The following is a 25,118-nucleotide window of genomic DNA, read 5'->3' on the forward strand; positions in this document are numbered from 1 at the left end:
GTGGGACAACAGCATTATTGACTGCCTGCAGGTCCTGAACAAACCTCCATTCCTCCGGTTCACCGGCAATGTATGCCTTTTTGACCTGAGAAATGGGGGTTCTCACTGGTGAGTTTTCACAGGAGATTATCACTCCAGCCTTTAGAGGGATTCAAAGACTGGAGTAATTCCTTCTATGGCCTAGTGTTTTCATGAGTATTGTGCTCTTCAAGGACGATACTCAGACTTCGGGGTTATCCTTATGGGTTCACAGCCCGGTATGAGCCCCACATCGTGTTTGCCCTTGGCCCACAACTCAGTCGTGATGATTTTTATTCTTGACTCCGAGACTTCTATCGCAGTGAAACGCCACGCTATCCCCTTAGGATTTCAGGACTGTCCTGACTGCCTGAGTTAGCCAATTTAGTTTCTTCTTTTCTATCCGCATATCTGTATTGAACCAGATACCCACGTCGTCCCGGAATATCTAACCTCTCATTCTTTGTGCCTTCAGCACCCATGTCCCAAATTCTGCAACCTGTCACCAGACACCTTTGCCAGTGACACGTGAGGAGCAGAGCCTTCTCCATCAAAAAGATATGGTCTGCTTGCTGTTACAGATACTTGAGAAAAGTTCACACTAACTGGACATCTGTGATCACTCCAATAAAATTCGAACAATAACAACTGATCTGATTTAACCAATCTCCTGAACCAATCCTTCTCATATCGTTCGTCAGGGCCGTCACGGTGTGTGTGTGCTTTGCATTGCAGCATATCTCCAGCAAGGAAATCGGTGTTAATATGATTAACATGGTTGCTTGCTTCCAGGGTGAGTGAATCGCTAACTGAACGTATCATCCCCTGGCTTAATTGCCACTCGTAGACATATATCAGGGGTCGTGGAACATAGTTTACAGCCTGTACTGGTAAATCTTTCCGTTGAATTACCTGCTCGTCGGAGTAATGAGCAGGTCCAACCCCAGTCTCCCTATGTGATCCCGCACCAGCAGATTTAAAGGATAAAATTCCGAAAACAACAAGGAGATTTGGAATGTATGCACAGTACTAGTTTCGCACAATAGGGGTGTGGAAAATCTCTCCCGAACCACCACTCCTGATGCATCCATTGTGTTCAGGAACCTTTCATTCATCTTTATTTTCTTCGTTTGACTGAACTGGCTAACTTTAAGGATTGAGTAAGTTGCCCTTTTTCTACCAAAAACGGAAGTGATGTACATTCCGCATTTATCAAAGAGGTAGACATCGACTTATACGCATCATTGTGATTTTGAACAGACTGTCCACTTTTCGCAATCTAACCGCTCAACATAGAGGTTGGACATGTATCAGTGCCCGTACGATTAGTAGAAGAGATTCGTATAAGCGAGTCCTCGTTGCCAAGCATAAGAGAAAGGGACTTGCTTGCACCTCGTGGGCTGCCCACCTCCACCTCAGCCTTTCCCTGTCAGTCACCCTGCTGTCCAGCATCCCGGGCCGATTGAAATTGTCTGTGTGGGCACTGTCTCGCCCAGTGGTCCATTGTTCTGCAAACAAAGGACCCCCCAGATCTACCTCTGCCAGCACCTCTTCCGCGACCACTTCCTCTTCAGCACCTACCTCCAATGGCTGGGTGACAATTTGCATCATATTAAGTTGAGCTTTATGTGATTGCTGTTCCATTTTTATTTTTTGCATATCCTTCTCTTGTGTAAGCAATTTTTCAGCATGTATGGCATGTAGTTCTATAAAATTAGCTTTCCCGTGACCCCGGTAGTACATGTGTCTTTTACCTTTTTCGATATTTCGTCCTTCATTCCATTGATGAAGCTGATCCTCAGGTGTGCCTCATATGGCGTGATGTCTGCAGCCATTTAGTCGTCGGGTGGTTCAGTCCACTATGGGCATTATGGAGTTCAGTGAGGTGCGGAAGGGACTGGGACACTGTCTCACCTTCCCGTTGTTTACACATTCCTACTTTGGTCATGTCCATTCGCACTGGGAATGCCTCCCTACAGGCGGTTGCCAGCGCTGCAACAGAAGCATTAAAATCTCCTTTCTGCTCCGATTGCGCATTGGCGACTCTGTCATGGGCGTTTGCGGCTGGCCAGTTATACTTGATTTTAGTGACATCGGCACCTAGTTTTCATCCCAGGAGACGTCTCATCTCATGTGACGTTAGATGAAACTCAGCACAGAGCTTTGTTACTTCTTTGGTGAAATTTTTACTTCCAACCTCGCGTGAGTCAGGCATCTGCCCAAAGGTAACTTCCAGATCCTTCATGGTCCATCGTCGGTGGACCAACACTGGATACCCTTCTTGACCTGCAAGTTCAAACATTAGGGAATGCAGAACTACCTGGTTAGATGATCATACGCCAATACCCTCACTGTCTGTCTCATCATCCGTCGGGGGGTGAGCGTGAACACTCCCTGGATGCCTTTCCATCTTGGAGTGGTTGTCCTTGTTTTGGGCTTCTTGCTTCAATCGGTTGCAGGTATGGCGTGCGACTGGTGATTCAGCAGACCATGAGGCGGTGGCCGCTGACGTGGAGCCTTCGAAAGGCGGATCTCGTCGGGGGAGCTGTTGGTCTCGGAGGGCAGTCATCAATGTCAGAATATGAAACTTATTTAAGACACTGTACAGCGTCGTTAGGTTGTATTACTCTCGCGTCTGCATGTGTGCTGGTGTTTGTACATGTGTTCGATATATCACGTACTTGAGATTTCCTTTCTTTGATATCAGCCTCATATTATAAGCACTCCAATTCACAGGTTCTAGTTTTCCCTTCCTTTTCTCCTTTTCTCTCTCCTCCAACATCGACCTCAATATTTCCAACTGTCTTTTACTAAAACTTCCTCCCTCCAATAAACCACATTCATTGATCCACAATTCTAACTTCTTTACACACACTGGGCCATCATTATTTAACATGTTTTGTGTTTTCGGTTGTCCATTTCAACTCCTGTGTGGACTCTCCTTTTGTTTGCTCTTGTTGGAGCCCATTTTTAGTGTAACTGGAAAAGTGTTCAGCTCTCTCTCTCTCTCACGCGGTACTGTTAACTTTTCCCTTTGACTTGCTTTCTTTCCTCCGGAGGTCCCCTCTCGCATTGGACAAGTCCGCCTCAATGCCTTGGTTTTCGTAAACCAAGAAACCACGCATCCAGTGCACCTTTGGTGAGTCCACCTCAGCCAGTGGTGGCTCCAAGTCTAAAACCACCCTAAAATGTGCTGTCTCTGAAACACTCTCGAGGTGGATATTCCCTTGGGTTTTTCTCTACTGCCACGTGAGAGTTCACTGAATCCTGTTCCTGCTTTATTTATTCTCTTAGAATGAGTCTCGATGGAGGATTGCTTAAGCCACGACTCTTACCGCGAACCTATTCGATTCGAACGCCGGTGCTTGGGCGATTAACAGATTCCTGGTCCTCTCACACAAAAGGGCCAATTCAGCGCTCGATATGAAGGTAAACACCTTCATGGCGCTGGCGCCTACGCCTCCTAGGAATCTTCAGAATCCCACTCAGTCGCCTGGTACCGGGATGAGCCCTCAAGTTTTCTGTCGTGGAAATTAAATTGACTTGACTCAACTATTAGCAAGGGCAAAGTAAGGAGCTTTATTTAAATTCAGCAGAATTGACCCTCGTACTTTCATCTCGATGCCTCAATGTAAGGGTTATCTGAGCATTGTTCAGATACTTGCCTTATGCTGTTTCTTATCTCACACTCAAGAGCAAAGACTGGGAAAACTCAAATTGTTATTCTCTCATCCCCTGGTCTTGGACATAACAGTTTTTCTGCTTTCACTGTGTCCGACTGTCGCAAGGTGGAGTTGAATGTTTACAAAACGGAAACAGAGACAAGCTGGCTCCAAACCTCACCAAAGTATTGTTTACAAAGTTCAGCACAGCATTAAATGTTAGAAAAGCATTCTCTTTCAAATTTCACAGTAAATGGATAATTTTCCATTACAGTAAGTCAGAAGATTCATGAGGGGACAGCGGTAGATGTCATCTATGTGGACTCCAGTCAGGCGTTCGACAAGGTTTCCCATGGGAGACTGATTAGCAAGGTTAGATCTGAAGGAATACAGGGGGAACTAGCCATTCGAATACAGAACTGGCTAAACGGTAGAAGGCAGAGGGTGGTGATGGAGGGTTGCTTTTCAGACTAGAGGCCTGTGATCGTTGGAGTGCCAAAAGGATTGGTGCTGCGTCCTCTACTTTCCGTCGTTCTCATAAATGATTTGGATGTGACCATAAGAGGCATAATCAGTAAGTTTGCAGATGACATCAACATTGGAGGTGTAGTGGACAGCAAAGTATGTTACCACAGATTACAACAGGTTCTTTGTCAGATAGGCCAATCGGCTGAGAAGTGGCAGTTGGAGATTAATTAAGGTAAATGCGAGGTGCTGCATTTTGGGAAAGCAAACCTCAGCAGGACTTTTCCACTTAACGGTAAAGACATAGGGAGTGTTGATGAACAAAGAGACCATGGAGTGCAGATTCATAGCTCCTTGAAAGTGTAGTCGCTGGTAGATACGATGGTGGACAATGCGTTTTGGTATCCTTTGCTTTATTGGTCTGAACATTGCGTTCAATTTGCGGCTGTCCCGGACCTTGCTTCGTCTCCTTTCGGAATATTGCGTGTAATTCTGGTTTCCTTCCTATCTATAAGATGTGGTGAAACTTGAAAGGGTCCAGAAAAGATTTACAAAGATATTGCCAGGGTTGAAGGATTTGAGCTATAGAGAGAGGCTGAATAGGCTGGGGCTGTTTTGCCTCGAGCTTTGTAGGCTGAGGGGTGACCTGTTGGAGGTTTACAAAGTTAGGAGGGTCATGGATATGAAGAATAGCCAAAGTATTTTCCATGACGTGTGAGAGTCCAGAATTAGAGGGCATAGATTTAGCGTGTGAGGTGAATGATATAAGAGAGATCCGAGAGGCAACTTGTTCGCACAGAGGGTTGTACGTGTATGGAATCAGCTGCCAGAGGAAGAGGTGGGGTATGTTACAATTGCAACATGCAAAATGCATTTTGAAGAGTATATAAATAGGAAGGGTTAGGAGGGTTATGGGCTGGGTGCTGGCAGGTGGGAAGTAGATTGGATTGGGATATCTAGTCGGCATGGACGGCTTGGAACGAAGGGCTAGTTTCCTTGCTGGATATCTCTATGATTCTATGACTGTATGACTAGTTCACTACAGATCACACCAGATGGCCGCCTTTCCAAAGTCCGCAATTTCCCCTCCCATGTGGTTGATGAAGCCCTCCCACGCATCTCATCCATTTCCTGTACCTTCACACTCGAAACACACCCCTCCAAACCCATAAAGGGTAGAGATTCCCTAGTTATCAGCCTCCACCCCGGCTACCTCTGCAGATAACGTACAGCCTTCGCCATTTCTGCCACCTACAAATGGAACCCAACACCAGAGATATATTACTTTCCCCACACTTACCCGCTTTAAAGAAAGTCCATTCCGTCCGCAATCCTCTCCTCGGGACCACTTCCACACCAATGCCCCCCATCCCTCCTGGCCACTTCCTCTGCCCACCGCAGGAATTGCAAAACCTGCGCCCACACATCCCGCCAACCAGAGTCCAAAGCCACAAAGCAGCCTTCCACATCATCAGACTTTTACCTCCATTTCCATACATGTCAGTAACTGTATCCATTGCTCCCAATGCAGTCTCCTCTACATTTCGATGTCAGGATGCTGACTTGTAAAGCGCTTCAGGACACCTGCACAAACGCCTCGTGGCCCAAAACTTCAACTACCGTCCCACTCCACCGAGAACATACCAGTCCTGGGACACCTCCATCGCCACACCCTTACCACCTGACTTTGGAGAAAACACACCTAATTTTCCGCCTCGGGAACCACCAGCACCATGGCATCAATATGGATTTCACCAGTTTCCCCATATCCCCTCCCCCCACCTAATACCTGTTCCAAACTTCCATCTCAGCACCGCGCTCATAGCTTTTCCGACCTGTCCATCCGACTTCCAAATTATCTGGCCCACGCTTCCCTCTGACTTATCACCATTTCCCTCACTTCCTTTTGCACTCTCAGCTGCTTTTCCCGCAGGCCCCCGCCCCTGCCATTTAATCTCTCCACCCGCGAGGCTCAAACCCTCAACACTAATGAAGGGCTTTTGCTGAAACGTCGACTTTCCTGCTTCTGGGAAGATGCCTGAACTACTGTCCGTTTTGAGGAACACGCTCCTAAATATTCTCCAGCATCTGCAGTTCTCTCTTTCAACTACGTCATTGAAGTAGCATTTTGAGTGTCAGCTTGATTTTATTTGTGTATTTCACGCTCTATCCGCCCACAAATCTCAGGCATAAGATCTGACATTATCCTTGATTGCAGATGCTGATTTTTTATACTGTTTTAATTCTGACATTTTCAATATGTCACTGTTATCTCGATTCTGTACATTCATTCACAGGGTTATAACCGATCAACTGTCCCACACATAAAAAAAAACATCTCCACGTTACTTTCGATTCCTACAAGACTTCACTGTGCAAGAAAGAGAAAAGAATACCTTTAGCAACTTAAGATCAGTTGATTTAAAGAATCCCCATCTTCAACTGCTGCGGTCAGATCGACTCGACCCGTCCTTCTCCTGAGGAGTGCCGTGAGTTTATAAAATACTCATACACAGATGCAGGAGTTTCAAGCAACAGATTAAACATTGGTGTAAAACTTGCGATCCTTTTTATTCAGTTCTGTTCGAAATGTGAACAGTTCTTAATCTTACCAATCTAGTTATTCTCGCTGCATTCCTGCCCATTCCCCGTTAGAATTAACTCTCTTCTGATTGGTTAAAGATAGTTCCCTTCGGGAGAATGTGTCACTATATCGATGATGTCAAAATGCAGCGCGATTGTCCGGGACACATACATCGTTTCATGTCCGGCTTTTCATCAAAGTGTAATATGTATTTTGGACCCATTCCAGTACAAGTTCACTGTGAATTCACACGTTCTTCATTTCACATATAACACATCATATCAGCACATCTACTGAAGAATAAATATCGTGGTATGTCCGAAATTCCAGGTGCATTTATTAAAATGAATGTCAGTCACAACAGCTGTCTCCGTGGTCCAGCTCTGATTGGTCGTGACGAGATTATCAAATGTGGCTTCCTGAAATATAATTTATTGGCAAACAATCGAAATATCTCCAAGGAAGCATATCAACTTGTTCAAATCATCTTAACTTTCTCGACTTTAATTGTAACCTGGGTGGATACTACATTCAAAGGTTCTCCTAAAGTACATCAGAAACGAATTATTCATTTTGATTGTCACTTTGAACAACTATGTCATAATTTTATTTGTAAAACTGGAAGCTCCTTGGTAGATTTTAACTTGCATGGTTATTGGGATAGACTAACGCTTGACACTTGCTCTAAAGAGAGCCAATATGACCCAAGATTCCTCTGCTTCTCCAAACTGCCAGCAATCCTTTAACCCTGTGTTCTGCACTTCCAAAGTGAACAACTCTACACTTTTTCGCGTTTAACTCCATCTGCCATATATCAGACCAGTTCTGCAAACTTGCAATATTTGTTTGCAATCCACGGCAGCCGAATACACTATCGACAACTCCACCAACCTCCATGTCATCGGCAAAATTATTACATCACCTTTACTCTTCCTCAATTAACGCATTTATAAAACTCGCAAAGAGCAGAGCTCCCCTAACCAATCCCTAAGGAAGTTCACTGGACACCGACCTCCACGATGCCCTATCCAATAATCTTCAGAAACAGAGAACAGCCAGGGAATTCCAAGAGGCATGGCAGTCATCCACAGATTCAATCAATAAACACATCGACCTGGACCCAATATACTGACCACTGCAACGGACAGCTGGAACTGACAACCGGAAGCGGCCGATTCAAACCACTACAAAGGGCCGAGGGAAGATCACAGAAGCGCTTCACAGGAGGCTCCCAAGCACTGAGGATGTCACCTAGAGAGGGGACGAAACGCCTGCAACACAAATTCCCAGCTCGGCGAACAGAACCACAACAACTTGCCATTGAATCTTTTGATGGACAGTTTGCATATCCAGCTGCCATTTGATTTGTTTCTGGAAATATTAGCATGAAATAAATTAAATATAATCCCTCAGCACAGACCCTCCGACAGCACACACTCTTCCAACACTGAACGGGCGACGATGGCATTACTCAGCACTGACGCTGTGACAGTATCCTCTCGCTCAGTACTGACCCCCCAACAGTGCCTGCTCCCTCAATAATAACCATCTGACTGTGCCCACTCCTCAGCGTTGACCGAATTACAGTAATCGCTCCTTCAGCACTAACCATCTGAGAGGTTCTGCATCCTCAGTACTGATGCTCTGACAGCGTCAGCTCCCACAGCACTGAACCTCCAAAAGCGCCCGCCCTTTCAGCACTAACCTTTTGCATTGGAAAGAGAAAGCGCCGTTCTGTCAGTTCTGGCCCTCTGACAATGCATGCTTTCTTGGCTTTGTCATTTGAGCCTGGTCCTGGTGCACTATTTTACTCACTTGCACAGTGTTCAGAAGTTTTGAAGCAACCAAAGATATCATCTGTGAAGTGCTGCGCCAAATGATAATAGCAGTCTCCTGCGAGTGAGGGAAACAGAGGGAGGTGAGTGGAAAAACTATTTGTCACTGTCAGCTTTTATGAATTCCTGCCTCATCCTCAACACATATCCGTAACCTGCGGCCAGACTGCCTCTTATTAACAGTCACAGGCCACATTGGATTTGTTACTGGGTAACGGACTGGCCCGGTGTAAGATGTGGAGGTAGGTGAGGAATTTGGTGATCGTGAACACAGTTCAGTATGTTTACTTAAGCATTAGAAAGGGATAGTTATATACTGCAGGGAAAGAGTTATATCTGAGGGAAAGGCAATTAGGATGAAATTTGGCAAGATTTAGTTTGCACTTGATGTGGAAGGAAACGGATGGAATGAGCACAATTGGAATGTGGAGCTTATTCAAGGAACTGATATTGCATGTACTTGATGAATGTGTATCTGTCACTTCTGAAGGAAGTTGTGGAGCGAAGCAGCCGTTGTTTACGAAATAACTTGAAGCTCATGCCAAGAGAAAGTAGAAGGCATATGTTAGGATTTGACGTGAAGGCTCAGTTAGGGCGATTGAGAGTAACAAGTTAGTTACGAACGTCCTGTACAGAGAGTCCAGAAGAGCCAGGAGAAGACATGAGAAATCGCTTGCGGATAAAATCTTAGAAAACCCTAAGGCTTTCTACGTGTATATGAGGAATCAAAGAATGTCGAGAGTAAGATTAGGACTAGTCAAAGATAGTAGAGATGAATTGTCTGTGAAGTCAGAGGAGGAAGGAAGGCGCCAAATGAATACTTTTCATTAGTATTCATATTGGTTTAAGACAACGTTGTCGAGGAGAATCTGAGATACAGGCCACTAGACTGGATGGGACTGAGATTTACAAGGAGGACTTGTTAACAATTCTGTAAGGTGTGAAAATAGGTAAGTCCCCTGCGTCGGATGGAATCTATCCAAGGACTGTCTGGGAAGCCAGGGAGGAGATTGCAGAGCCTTTGACTTTCATCTTTATTTCGATATGGTCTACAGGAATAGCACTCGAAGTTTGGAGGATAACAAAAGTTGTTATCTTGTTGAAGAAGTGTAATACAGATGAGGAGAAAGTGAGGTCTGCAGATGCTGGAGATCAAAGTTGAAACTTCCTGAAGAAGGGCCTGTGCCCGAAACGTCGAATCTCCTGTTCCCTGGATGCTGCCTGCCCTGCTGTGCTGTTCCAGCAATAAAGTTTCAACTGTAATACAGATGACCCAAGTAATCATAGACCAGTGAGCCATACGTTTCTTTTAGGAAAAAAAATGGAACGGAGTATATAAGATAGGGTGTATAATCATTCAGCCAGCAACAATTTGATTTCAGAGGGTCAACATCGTTTCGTGAGTTTTTCGAGAAGGTGACCAAGCATGTGGATGAGGGTAGGGCACATTGACGTGGTGTACATGACGCCTGTAAAGCCTTTGATAAGCTTCCACATGTTAGGCTGTTGGAGAAAATGCAGAGGCATGGGATTGACGATGGTTTCGCAGTTTGGATTAGAAACTGGCTTTCTGTTAGAAGGCAGCAAGTGGTGGCTAATGAAAAATATTCAGCCTGGAATCCGGTCATGAGTGGTGTGGCACAAAGATCTGTTTTGGGACCACTGTTGTTTGTTATTTTCGTAAATGACTAAGATGCAGGCATAGGTGGATGGGTTAGTAAGCTTGCAGATAACACTAAAATTGTTGGAGTAGTGGACAGCGTTGAAATTTGTTGCAGATTGCAGGGGAGCTTGGATAAACTGCAGAATTGGTCTTAGAGGTGGCAAATGAAGTTCAATGCAGTTAAACGTGAGGTAATTCAATTTGGGAACAATAACAGGAAGGCAGAATACTGAGTTAATGAAAGGATTCTTGGTAATGTGGATGTGCAGAGTGATCTTGGAGTCCATGTACATAGTTTCCTGAAAGTTTCCAGCCAGGTTATTATTTTTTTTTTACTCACAGTGTGTAAACAGTCCCTTCTGCCCAACAAGTCCACACCGACCCGCCGAATCGCGACCCACCCAGACCCATTACCTTATCACTACAGGCAATTTAGCATGGCTAATTCAACTGACCTGCACATTTTTTGGATTATGGGACGAAACCCACGCAAACACCGGGAGAATGTGCAAACTCCACACAAAGAGTCGCCTGAGGCAGGAATTGAAGCTGGGTCTCCGCCGCTGTGACACAGCAGTGCGAGCCACTGTGCCACCGTGCTTCTAAGAAGGAATACGTTGTTTTCGGTTTCATTGGCAGAGGATTGAGGTCCTGAGTCATAATGTCATGCTGCAACTAAACAAAACACTTGTGTGGCTCCACTTGGAATATTTTGAACTGCCTGGTCGCACCATTCCAGGAAGGATGTGGAAGCATTGGAAAAGTTGTAGACGAGATTTAACAAGATATGGCCTGTTCTGGAGGAAAAGTCTTATCAGGAAAACCTGAGAGACTTGGGTATGTTCTCATTGGAAAGAAGAAGTCAGAGAGCGGATTTGATACAGAGTTACAAGGTTTTTGCAAGGTTTGTGAAGGTTTGTAGCTCAGGTTGAGGTTTCGGGTGTAGGTCTGCTCGCTGAGCTGTAGGTTTGAATCAAACCTACAGTGCAGCGATCAAACCTACTTCAGAGAGTTACAGGATGGTAAGAGGATTAGATAGGGTAGACTGTGGAAGTCTTTTTCTTAGGAAGATGATGTCAGCTTGTACGAGTGGTCATTACTACAAATTGCGGGGTTATAGATTTAAGCCGGATGTCAGAAGCAGGTTCTTTGCTCAGAGAGTAGTAAGGACGTGGAATGCCCTGCCTGTCAATGTCGTTAACTCAGTTAAATTATGGAGATTTAAATAATCCTTGGATAAATACATGGATGATGGTGGGATAATATAGGGGGATGAGCTTAGACTAGTTCACAGGTCGGCACAACACAGAAAGCCAAAGCGTCTGTGCTGCGCTGTATTGTTCTATTGTTCTATGTTCTGAAGCCAAATCTCCACATCGGGAACCTCCAACCCCATGGCATCAATTGAGATTTCACCAGTTTCCACATTTCCCCTCCCCCACCTTACCCCACTTCAAAACTTCCAGCTCAGCACCGTCCTTATGACCTGTCCCATCTGTCCCATTTCCTTCCCACCCATGTGCATCATCCTCCCCTCCAAACTATCAACTTTACAACCTCCTCCGTGCACCTATTGCTTTCCCAGCTACCTTCAGCCCGGCCCCATCCTCTCATATTTATCTTTCCACACTCGAGGCTTCCAACCAAATTCCCGATCGAAGGCTTTTGCATGAAACGTGATTTTCCTGCTCCTCAGATGCTGCCTGACATGCTGTGCATTTCCAGCACCACATTCTTGAATCTAATCTCCAGCATTTGCAAGACTCACTTTCACCTAATAATCATTGGTGTCCTTAATTTTCTCTCTCCCTTTCCTGACTCCATTTTCAATAAAGTTTAGAGATCTGTAAACAATACATCAGCTATGTCCCAAGAACAGCAAGAGACATGTCTTGGTTTTCGATTAATTTGCAGGGCTCTTTCAGTTCAGTCATTTCCTGGGACATCATCTCCTTCAGTATGAGCATTAGGAAAGAACATGCCTTTTAGCAGAAAAAAACATCAGTCTGTCACTCACCTTTGTTTGTTTCATGCACAAGGGCACCCAGACTCTTCTGTACAGCACTTTTTGGAGTTTCTCTTGATTTTAATGGCAGTCAGTCTTTTGACTCTTCCTACCATGTGCATGAACTCAAACGCCCGAGATGCAATTGAACCTGCAAAGATTTTGACCACCCATTCAACCTGTCACTATCCATTTCCAGGTTCCGCTGTCCTCATCGCAAAATGCCCTTCCACCTGTTGTGTATCGTCAGTAAATCTGGACACATTCCACTCTGCCAATTCCACCAAGTCATTAATGCAGGTATAAATCATTGAAGTCCTATGACTGACCATTCCAGCACTTTGCTAATTACATATTTACAATTTGAGAAATACGCAATAATCCAGATTCTGTGTCTTCCACTAAATAAACAACGGACAATCCTGACCTTTTTTTTGCTCAACACCGTGAACTCCTACCTTGTGCAATGGCTTTTGATATGGTCCCTTATGGAATGCCTACCAAAATTTGATCAACTCTACTTGTAATATGATCAAAGAACTATGGCAACGTTGTCAAGTGTGTTTTTCCTTTCAACAAATGATGTTGACTCAGTTTGACTCTAATCATCTTTTCTCAACGTTCTGCAATCTCTTTCTTCATAATGGTCTCTCGCAGTTTCCAAATGACAGATAAGATATTGGAACAGATGGAAGCCATTCGTCCCATCAGTTCAGCTCCACCTTTTAATGAGGTCATGCCTGATTTGGTTAATTCTTAACTGCACTTTTCCGCCTTATCCCCATTCTTCTTGATTCCCAAAGTGACTGATTGTCTCGCCATCTCAGCCTTGATTATACTCAGCCTTGACAGCCTTCCATTGTAAAGAATTCTGCAGATTTTTTACTCTTTGAAAGACATAATATCCTCCTCGTCTGTGTCTTAAATGATTAACGGTTCCCCTGAGATTAGGCTCTATATACTCTACGCAAATGTCGTTTTTCATTACATATCTTAAGTCCCAGTCCTCTGGAAACTGAACATGATCGTTGACAACATTTCTTCAAGAACATCAACCCACCCCTCCGCACTGCGCCCTCACCCATCAGCAGAAACAGACCATGAAAATCTCCACTTAACCTTCTTTGTTCCAAAGAGAAGAATCCCACCCTCAGTAATTTCTCGACAAAAAGGGTTTGCTCATCGCTGGACATAATGTAAGGCCGAGGATTGCCAAGAGGTTTTGGGAAAATATCGCCAGTTGGCAGGTTAAAAAAAAAAGGAAAAATAACAGTAAACTCATGTCTCCAGCTTTGGGAAACTTTAGAATATCTTTGGGAAGCGGAATCTGAGGAGAACGAAGGGTAGATTGTCCAACTTAACAGAGCTAGTCTTTAAGAGGCTGGAAAGTTGACTCTGTTGTTCTCTGGACATGAACCAATCTGAGACATTGAAAGAATTTTCGTTCCTGCGCGTCAGGACTTCAAACCTCACCACGGCTACAGGACCACAAGACAACTCGTGTACTAACAAGTTACCAAAATGTCTCGAAGAAAGCAGGACTCCGGTTGTAGAAAAGTTGGTTTCTGTGACATGGATGTGTTTGCAGAGGTTACAGGACTGTTGCCATTTCACTACAGTGAATGTTCCAGGATTTATTTTGGAATAGTAAAACTGATAGAGGACAACAATCAATTTGGGAGGGGCAGGCTGAAGTTTGAATTCGTGAAAAGACTGTTTCATGGATCGTGCAACGAGTCAGTTCACCCGTGTCTGTTGCGTAATTGGTCAACACGTTCATCCATTAACCGAACGGTTGGTGATTTGGGACGTCCCAAGGTTGGATCTCTCATTGCTCCTACTTCATTGTTTTCTTTCCTACATAGCTCCGGGTTTTTAATGTGATAACGAAAATGTTTCCCAACAGGAATCTTATCCAGAACCGCAACGGAATTTCTGTATTGTTTTAATGGTTAATGTAAAGGACTGTGGATGTTGGGAATCTGAAAGAAAAATAGAAAATTCTGGGGAATGTCAACAGGTTTGCCAGTACTACTGGGAGAAAACGGAGTTCTGATAACGTTCTGAACAAGTTCTGAAACGTGGAATTGCCTTTTCCCAGCCGAGATCCTGCTCGACCTGCTGAGTATTTTCCTGCAATTTCCACCTTCTTTTAAGCTGAATATCGATTCCAGCTATCGAGGTGGAACACCCAGACCCACTTTGTCCCGACATTTCTTCGATTTGAAAGCTGTGTTTTTTGAATTCAAATAAACCAAACAATGATTCACTACTGCTAAGCTCCCTAGAGGGAGAGACCTGGAAATGAAAGAGTGCACAGTCTATCTGTAGTTGTGGCCGAGTGGTTAAGGCGATGGATTTGAAATCCATTGGGATATTCCCACGCAGGTTCGAATCCTGTCAACTGCGAATGAGGGTGAACTTCACGATATACTCTGCTTTTGGAGATTCAGATCGTGGCGGGGAGAATCACTTCATCCAGGTCATGAATGGTGCAAATCTCCAGTGCACTCAACGAACTGCGCAGATGCACACTTGCATTGCCAAATTTGTTTAGACTCGTTACGACACTGCGTGAACCCTCCTGCTTACTACAAAACCAGCAACACAGACACGATTTATGCCGTACAGGAGTCTGCAACAATTCGATTGGTCAATAACGACACAAAGTAAAAATTAAGAACTTATTTTTTGAAGTAAAAGAGAGAATATTTCTCAATCCACGATTTACAATGTATTTCTATTACCCATTTGACGTTCCCTTCGATAATACTATTCAGATAAAACTCCCAATTAAGGTTTACAAAATAACACTTCTTTTCTCAAAACCAGGCAGCTGGAGGTTCTTGTCTTCGGATCTTCCTGTGTCTTTTTTTTCCTTGTTAGGACCTTCTGTGTCACAGGTCACAGATCCAAAAGGTATTTTTCTGAGATGTATTTTTTCAAGAAGATTGTTACCTGCAAAAACTTGTCAGTCCTCCTTTCAACTACTCAATATCCCCCGTCTCATACCCCAGAGCATCTAATTGGGTAATTGTTTTTAAGACTTTCAAGGGACGCAATTAAAATTTGAATTGAAATGTACATTTTATTCTGATTAAAATTTGAACTGAGTAGCCAAACTTGAACTGTTTATGATTCCAGGTAATGTACTAATTGAATTGTTCGACCCAGTATTACGTCGTTGTTTTATCGAGAACATTTGTTGCTGTGTCTGGTTGTTCTGCTGCTTTTACCTGTGTTAAACGTGCACCAATATGTTTAAAACACCTCGCCTCTACAGGAAAAAATGAACCATCACAATGAAGATATGTTTTCATTTTAATTTTTAAATACTTTACTCTAACATACAGATAAGTTTCATACAATTTCATTTGAATGCCATCAGTTAAATCTGCGATAATGTATCTGTGAATACATTCTACTGTACGGAAGCTAAGCTAATTGGAATTGGACAATCAAAACAAAAGAGTTGGCATCTAGCAGCTCGGGTTTGACGGGTAAGTGGATTATTTAAATGCCTCTGGGGAGCTAATCAAAGCACATCTGCAAAAATAAAAGCAGACACAAATTCTTCACATAAAATACGTTGTACCTCTCATTCAGAGAATCACAGAATTCCTAGTTTGTTCACTGGTTTGGTAAAATGCGGCCCATTCCACATCGCGAGCGGCTCGCTCATTGATGATCCACTGAAGCTGCAGTTTATATCCAGGACAGTAGAGAAAGCAGAGTCAGGGATATGGTCAAAAGGAGACGGGGGTAGGGAGGGGAGTAATATAGGTTGTGAAGCAGAAAGTGTGACCTGGAATGAGAGACAGAGACAAGGAGTGTAGAAGGAGGAGAGACAACGGCAGGATTTCATAAAACCAGTGATTCGTGGAGAATCCTTATGGGGAAACATACAGAGGTGGAGAGGGTGACTAAAATGTGAGAGAAATAGAACACAAGAGTTGACGGGGGAATTAAAACATCAAAACAAAAGTAAAAAAAAAAGACATTCAGCTTTCCTCTCGATTCTGCTGCCTCGGAAAAGTGCTGGCATGTGCAGCCAAATCAACGTCCTCAGCAGTAAGAAAGACATTCGAACGCTCGAAGCACAGGACCCTACTTTGCTCAATCAATATTTGGGTCCGTGTGAGGTTTGTCCATGGGCCCATGTCTCCAATCAGTGATTGTGCACTTTGGTTTTGGGGGAGTGTGGTGGTGCAGCTCCTGGGGTGGACCTGGGTGTGGTGAATCTGTGATGATGTCTTTGCATGGTGAAATTCTTGCATTTTTCATCGCGATATTGTTCGCCACTTTATTGTCAATCTCTGCCTCTGAGGTGATCATCACATTAACCCATTGATACGGATTACCTAAATGCAATATTTACAACGTCAAACAAATTACGCACGCACACAGCTCAGGCCAGAGTATAGTGCTGATTGAAACAAAGGATCCCCATTTGGTAGGATTCACTTTTGGGCTGGTTGGAATTGTTTCTTCTTTCTGTACATCTGTACATTGTTACTCTGCCTTCAGTTCAATATTCTTATCTCCTCCTCTCTAATCTCTCAGTTAACCTTCTTCACTCTATGCTTCCAAACGGCTAATGTTCATTGCTTACTTTCACGGACATTTTATTTTACTTCCACCTTTATAATTCCTGACTTCAGTTTTTCCTCATCGTCTCGTGTTCGGAGTGATCAATAATAGACACATGGGGTCATGGTGACACAGACGGAGAGAGAAATATAACGACAAGAAGACGCAAAACAAAGGATTTCTAAAAAAAGGACTGAACGTGGCTTTTGACATTAAAGACGAAGATTCGTGCACAGTTTCGAAGGTTCTACGATGACTGTTCCACGTTGCAGTCTATGCCCGAGTCTAGATTTTAGATTCTATATGTGGATAAAGGAACTGGATGCATAGCATTGATGTTCCAGCAGTCATTGTTTGGATACAGATGATACAAGTGAAGCATTGATTGCCAGAATGCAATCACTGTTGTCGTAACCTATTGTTACATCTAACCTAACGACATCTCGTTGTAAGATAATTGAGCTGTATTGGGATTCACGATTTTTCATTTTTGAACACTTGAAATTTCGGCTCTGTAAATTATTATATCTTGAATGACATTTAATTAGCATCGCAATTATGTTTTATGCAGATTTCGTCTCATCTCAATGTTATGAACAGATTATAGACCTTGCAGAGAGCTACAATAAATTTACATTTATCGTTGTCATGATACCAAAACGTCTCCTTCAAGCAGGCCAACAACGTTTATCTTTCCCGAGGTGTTTCCTTCCAGTAAGACAAAGGAAAGTAATTGAGCCCGATAAAGCTCACACAAATCTAACGTAATTACTTTGGTTCTCTTGACGGCTTTTTCCAGGCTGTCTGAACTGAAAGGGTGAATTCTCTGATCCTGGAATGAGGGCTTAGACAACATGGCTTCCTCTTCGAAATCAAAGGCGGAAAACGTTTGTTTTGGTGCTTCTTCTCCTGAACCTGATAGAAACAGCTGATGAGAATGTTAATTGTGTTCGCGAGTTCACTTGCAAAAGGCATGTTTATGGTGAATGTGGCCACAGTGACAGAGCTGACGGCGAGTGCTTGGTCAATATATTACCTTGTTAAGTATGTCAAAGGTTTCGAGTTCTACTAAATCGTTTTGTGTGTGTTTGTGTTATTTTAGCTATGCTGTAAACATACCGCATGTTTTGCTGAAAGCTTTGCGGTAGACATATTGAATCACACGTAGTTTCCAGCGCATGACTTTTGCGTTTCAAAAAGTACAGATCTTAGGTCATGCCAACCTATAAAATGCTTTGTACTAGGCTGAGTTGGGGGCAGTTGGGATCTGGTTTGCTTTCTTCCATAACAAAATAAAGGGTAAGCAAACTTCTGCCTTTAAACGAAGTCATTAAGATATGATCACACGACGAGAGCAGAAACAAGGAAATCACTAAATTTTCACTCATCTCTCTCACATTGTATAGTCAAATATTGTGGTGCTTGTAAACGACTGCAGATCAGGCAGCGTCTGAGGAGCGGTAGAGTTGATGTTTCGAGCATAAGCTCTTAATCAACAATGTAGGGGATAGGAACAAGGAGCTAAGAGATAAATAGGAGGGGCTGAGTCCTGTGATATGGGAGTGAGGAAGTCGAGAGATGTTCATAGATGTTGGTGGATAGCGGTGTCAGACTGGAGCGGAGAGTGCAGTGGACAGGTGCAAAGGAAGTTGAAAAGCTCGAACAGTCCAATTGAGCGATCACAAGAGGGAGGGTTGGATCCTGGATTAGGTGGTGTGAGTGGAGATGAGTAAACTGGTGAAATAGACATTGATTCAAGTGTGTTAGGAGACTGGCAAGGTGGAAGACAAGTAGTTCTTCCTCCAGGTGACGACTCGTTAAGATTTGGCGGTGGAGGAAGCAAAGGACTTGCATTTCCTTGGGAAGTGGGGGGGGGGGGGGGGTGGGGGAGTGAAGTGGTCAGACACAGGCGGTGAGGTGACGGCACTAAAGAAAACTGCGACCCTGTGGCAGAACCCAATAAAACCCTCTACCATTTCAACTTGACACTCCTAGACGTCCTCCACCCGCCCCCTTCAGGGGGGCACTTCAAAGGGACACTCAAAATATAGTAAATATTTTTATATAGATATAAACATATAAAGTTAAGTTTTTTAAAAAAAACAACACTTTATGCCAGAACCAAACCTTCATCTTAACATCATCTTCTTGAAATGTCCAACATCAGCTGCACCCTCCCCTCTGATAAATCATCATATCCCAACACCTTCACCTCCAACATTCGCCTTTCGAGCTACCATCCTACACCCAAATCTCCATTCCAATTATCTATCGATCAGCCACCTGACTCCCAAATGTCGAGTGCCCTGCTCTACACATGCTGCCTGAAATGATGTCCATTCTAACGCCAGACCGTTCACTCTGATCTCCTGCATCATTACTGAATACTTTCTCCTCGTCGATGTTTCCTACGACAAGGACATTTGTCATAGTAAGCAGCCATATTGCTTGAAAAAACGACTGTCAGGTATTAATGTTAAATCTTGAAATAATTCGGCCAGTAACACAAACAAGCTTCCAAATCACCTTTAATCTCTCAGGCTGTTCCATTATTCCACACCTGTCAGTTATTCCGTTTTAAATTAGAGTCATCACTCCTTTACGCCCTCATCAATGTTCCATGCACGTGGACGACACCACATCTATCATCTTAATCTGTCAAGGATACATGTAGCAACACTTGGAAACCACTCGCATTTCTTGAGAGAGTGAAATAACGGGGGTGGAGGGGGGGGGTGGTGGGTGGCACTAAGGGAGCTTGGTGTGCAGTGTGGTTCATTTTGAAAGTGAAGATCAAACAATATGTACTTTCTCCAGTAGTAGCTTAACATCCCCATCAGCCGTTTCTAATTCGCAGTCATCCTTACCAAAAAAGGACAGTCTGATGAAAGTCTCAGATTTGAGATGAATGGCAGTGATTCATACATGACCAATTGGTACACCGTACTAAATTGTAATTTTGCTATTATGAGTCAAGATTATAAATCAATCACCTAGGGGATGACCTCTCATCTGGTAAAAGCTGGGATAATACTTATGTTCAGTACTCCATTGTATATTAGATTTCGATTTTAGGAAAAACAATAAAAACTAGGTTCAGAGGAATGGTCAGGGATTGAGTTCTGTTCAAAGTTATCAATGCATTTGATAATGCATATCAATGCATATCAATGCATTAGATTTAGAATTTCCTGTTGGATAAACAAGAACGCGGTTTTGAATTCCAGGAAGGAGGTCGGCGAGTTTTATATTGTAGATTTTGGATAAATCACAAATATATATAACTCTTTGATTGGTTGTAAGCATAAAATTCAGCATTGGATTCATAGAGAGGATTTTAATTCGTATTAAGGTAGAAATAAGGATCAAGATTTCTAGTTATAACTTTAACATTGTTTCACTTTAATGCTGGGTTTCGACGATGGATAGATTTGCACATTTGAAAGAACATGCAGCTACTCTGAAAAGGGAAATGTGAGAACTTCAGATGGTGGAGATCAGAGTCGAGAATTTGTTGCTGGAAAAGCACTGCAGGTCAGGCAGCATCCGGGGTGCGGGACAATCGAATTTTTCGGGTCAAACCTTACGTCAGGAATTCCTAATGAAAGGCTGATGCCCGAAACGTCGATTATACTGCTCTTCTGATGTTGCCTGTCACACGTTGATTTTTCAAACATCACACTCCCGAAAGCTATTCAGACGGGTAGGTTAAGAGTTCAGCATGTAACATGGAGTTGTTCTTTGTCCGTTTTGGTGTTATTCTAATTCACGATGTTAGGTTTGATTGCAAGGAAATGTGTATGTTTTAAGAAGTGTAAGGCAACTATTTATGAACGAGCGAGATGCTAATGAAAGTACAGTGACAGTAGGGAAGCATTTATCAAGAAAGCATAGCATTTGATGAGGAAGAAGTGCTTGATGAAAAGGTGTACCGAAGTTGAAAAACAAATTTGTTCCAGATAACATTCATTCAAGGACCTTGAAAAAGGTAGTTGAGGGAAATATATACTTTAAAGTAATTCTGTTTTTTTTTAATTAACAGAAGTTGGGGAGGTACCAGAATATTGGAATATTGCAACGGTATTGCTGAAAAGAGGTTGCAAAAGTAAAATCCGAACTTACAGGCTGGAACCACTACAGAAATTATAAATCAGGACAGATTTGTTCATCACATGTCAAACGGTAACGCGATTAGCAACATGGTTTCCCTCACGCAATTTGTGTCTTCAAAGTTGCCAGACGTTTTAGAAGAGGCAACAGAAAATTTGGACGAGTGTTGACATGTTATCAATCATGCTTTATTGAATTTCCACAGAACTTGTCAAACATTTAATTGAGAGTATGTGATGTAGTTGCCAATATTACACCAAAAGCGCTAGGATATGACTGTTTCGGTTTAACTGTTTCTGAATCAAAGTATTTATTTGGCAGTATATTACATTGAACTCTTAAGTTACTCCCTTAACGAGGAATAAGTCAATCCATAAATAAATGTGTTCATGTCACAACTCAGGTTGCGTGGCATGAATCCACTTCTAAGTCATATGAATTCAGACTTGCTATAATTACTTGCATTTGCTCCTGTAATGGTAAAACACAGAAGAATGCAGCTGCCAGATATGCTGCCGAGGAAATACACAAAGCTCATTCAACTCTCCGATTCAGCGTCTTTACACTTATCCTTGATGTTCTGACCCCTCAGTCTCTAACGGATGTGACTACTTAAATTTATGTGGCGAAGAGTCAGAGCGTTCGGCAGCAAAACTAAAATAAATGGGAGCAATATGATTGAAACCATACCAAATTAATTATTTCGCAGTCATCCAAGATCAGTGTTATCGATTGGCTTTATATAGCAGAACCATGGAACGTTGTCAGTTACATATCCAAATTCCTGTGATAGCCAGTGAGGTATTTTTTTGAAAAGGAAAAATGAAAATGCTGGTTGTTGTGAGACCTGCAGCTTCAGTTCTCTCCGTACAATATTTTGGGCTTTGACAGTGACAAAGAAAATGTCATAAGTCGTTCAAAGGTGAAATTAACGTTGACTCAAACTCAACATTCTGTGTGTACCCGACGAAGAACATGGACAAGAGTACACATGTACAACAGACAACAGTGTAACGGTAAAAAAATATCAGGTTAAAGAATCCGCTGTCGTATTGGATCTACCACTTACAAAGGCAGAAGGTACTGACTGGTACAAGTCGAAAGGTCACATTTTTCAAGGACATGATCAGTATCATCGCAAATTTAAGTGCAAGTGAAAGAGCGAAACAATATAAATATTTTTGATCAATTCACTGTGACAATAATGCAGAACCATCACTCGGATTTGGTTTATCATTTGGTTACACATTCAAAAATCTCTGGTGAAGAAGAGTGCCAGCAATAATTATGAAATAACAAACTATCTTAAAACAATTTCAAATGGTGGTTTGATCGTATACAAGTCCCAGACGGTAAAAGCTGAGCCATTCGTGTTCAGGGACCTTCGTGGCGGTGTTTTGAGAGCTTCTGGAAGAGAACCGTCTGCTCAAAATATTTGAACATATTTCATAATTAGTAGCTAGAAGCAACTAAGTTAATGTCGTTTATTCTGATTTCCACAATCCTCACATGTTACAACAAAAGAGAAGGGAGAAGTCAAAATGAACTGATGGTCACTGCGAGAAACTCAAAACAGCTTGTCATGCGTAAAGGAATTCTAAGGAATGGCGATAAGTTCATTGTCCTTTGCAATTTTAATAAACAGTATGGCAATGAAAAGTAGAAACACATCATCAAATAAACAGACATATAAAAAAATTGAAATTATGCATAATATGAAGAGATTTGTAAAGTGTTCCAAGAACGAAAGTTCAACATTCTACCTTGCAATTTGCAGACATATGAAATAGAAAGAGGCGCACTACACTCACATCGCACAGGTTGCTCTGTCATTCATGTGGTACTTGGCTGATCTGGTTGCAACTCAGATCCACATTCCCGACTTCCCTTGTTCAACTAGATATTATTACCATTTACCTTAAAAATAATTAACGATTCAGTTTTAACCATGTCATCGGAGAGTCAAACAGAAATATTGATGACATACGAGTGTAAAAGAAATCATGTTTTTCTTAACGAGTGTTACTCCAATATCCAAACAGTGTTATTCGGTTCTAGATGCGTCTGAAAGTAAAAATGTTCTCTTCACCTTTATTATTTTAAACTGCCCTCAGGGCAGTGCACGTATCAATCAAGACGTTTTAATGTCAGTAATCTCAGAGTTAGATCACATCTTAATGCGGTACGGAAAAGCTTAGTCTGCAATCTTTTTTTCCCTAAAATATAGAGCCCGCTCATTTCAGGTAATATTCTGTTAAAACATATTGAACTGTTTCCTTCCTTGAATAAGGTGAACAGTATGAGTCCAGTCCTCCTATTGTAGTCTCATCACCGTGTTTTTTAGCTATAGATTTCAATATGATAAAATAAGATTCAACATATGTTTTGGTAATACAGTGAGTATCACGCTGGAAATCAATTTGCAGTGTTCCCAGCATCGACATGCGATTGCAAAAAAATTAGACTGTTATAGAAATTGTACACTTTGCCTGCGTTTCAGAAGCAGTTTAATATGAAATACATTAAAAACTGGGGACTGCATCAATACATTATTTGAACGTGCTATATATCACTTCAGCAACAAATAACTACAAAAATCGGAAGTATATCTATACAACGTTATCCAGAAATACGGGTAACCAATAAACACAATCAACCACTTCCTCAAAAACAAACGCAAACAAGTAGACACAACACAAACAAAATCTATAGCTGCATTACCTTACTTCAAAGGCATATCAGAAATTGCATCCAGACCACTCAGACGCCTTGGCATCCTGGGAGACAATAAACCTTCCAACACACTTAAATTGTCGACTGATGATCCTAAAGGAGTCATTAGATACCACTAGCAAAACTAACGTCATTTACGAGATACCATGCAAGAACTGTAGAAAAACACACTACATCGGACAAATTAGCAGGAAACTGGCCACCAGGATACATGAACAACAACTGGCCACCAGAGTTAAGACCCACTCTCATTAGTTTTCATACATACAGGGAAAGAACGACACCACTTTGACTGGGAAAGCACACATACACCACAAAACAGACGCAAGGAAGACCTGCATCTAAATTCTTAGAGGCATGGCATTCTAACCAGAACTGCATCAGTGAACGCATATGAATATCGACCTTATGTACGTTCCCTTGAAAGAATGAACGGGAAATGACATCACCCACCTTAAGAATCGAAGACCTGTAAAAAAGGAAGGCTGGACATACCACCACAGCTTCCCCAGAGAATCTCACTAAAAATGTTCCCTACTTTATAGTTGCAAAATCTTTGAAAACAAACTGTCAAGCTCAGCGACCCTCCTTACATACTTGTCATCAGTCTGAGCATCAGGTCTTCTCAAATATCGGTAGCATCAGATGATAGAGAGGTATGTCTGAGGAAGTGCTAACTCCTGAAGAATGCTGCATATGCTTGCATCCCAGCCATTGCTGCTAATTTCTGGTGAATGAATTAAATGCAGCTAGTACAGCTTTGTTGCATTTTTGGCATGATTTTGCACAATCACGCCCAGTGCATTTATAAATACTGCATGGATCAGTGAAACAATGCCATCTTGTTGTCAATACAGATGTAGGAAAAATGCCAGAAATGCAGTTGCACTCGGGCTACATGAAGATTGAAACTGTGAAGCGGTACATATTGCTAATTCAAATCAGGACGGGACAAATGCAATTAGTGGCAGGGTCTTAGGGAGTGTTTCCAGACTTAGGGAACATGCGGTGCACGTTCGTAGATTTTTGAAGGTGATGCAGCAGGTCGTCGTGATCGTTTGAATATTGGCATCAGATTGTCATTTTGCCGCTCTGCACGACATTGGTTAGGCCGCTTTTGGAGTACTGCTGTTAGGTTTTGTCTCTGTGCTTTGAAAAGATTGTGCTCAATCCGAAAGAATGCAGAATTGATTTACATGGACGCTTCCAAGACTTGAGGGTTTCAGCTCGAGGGAGCGGCTGAATAACCTGGGGCTAATTGACCTGGGGTGTCGGAGTATCAGGGGTCCCATGTCGAAGTTTCTGAAATCGTGAGGGGGCGTGAATCGCTGATGTATTTTTTCCAAGCATAAGTAAGCCCGAAACATTAGAACATGCCTTTAAGGTAAGAGACGATTTTACACGTTCCTAACGAAATGCTTTTTCATGGAGAGTATGGTGCATCTATGGAATG

General features: G+C 42.6%; 1 non-coding gene across 1 annotated transcript; it reads left to right on the plus strand.

Annotated features, from left to right (window-relative positions):
• Window positions 1-14,559: 14,559 nt before the first annotated feature.
• trnas-uga (transfer RNA serine (anticodon UGA)) lies at window positions 14,560-14,641 on the plus strand. The gene has a single exon. It is a non-coding gene; the product is annotated as a tRNA-Ser (tRNA).
• The last annotated feature ends 10,477 nt before the right edge of the window (window positions 14,642-25,118 follow it).

This window comes from Chiloscyllium plagiosum, unplaced genomic scaffold, assembly GCF_037043375.1.
Source record: "Chiloscyllium plagiosum isolate Xiang-an unplaced genomic scaffold, Cpla_swu_hap1 HiC_scaffold_40, whole genome shotgun sequence".
Classification (NCBI taxonomy): domain Eukaryota; kingdom Metazoa; phylum Chordata; class Chondrichthyes; order Orectolobiformes; family Hemiscylliidae; genus Chiloscyllium; species Chiloscyllium plagiosum.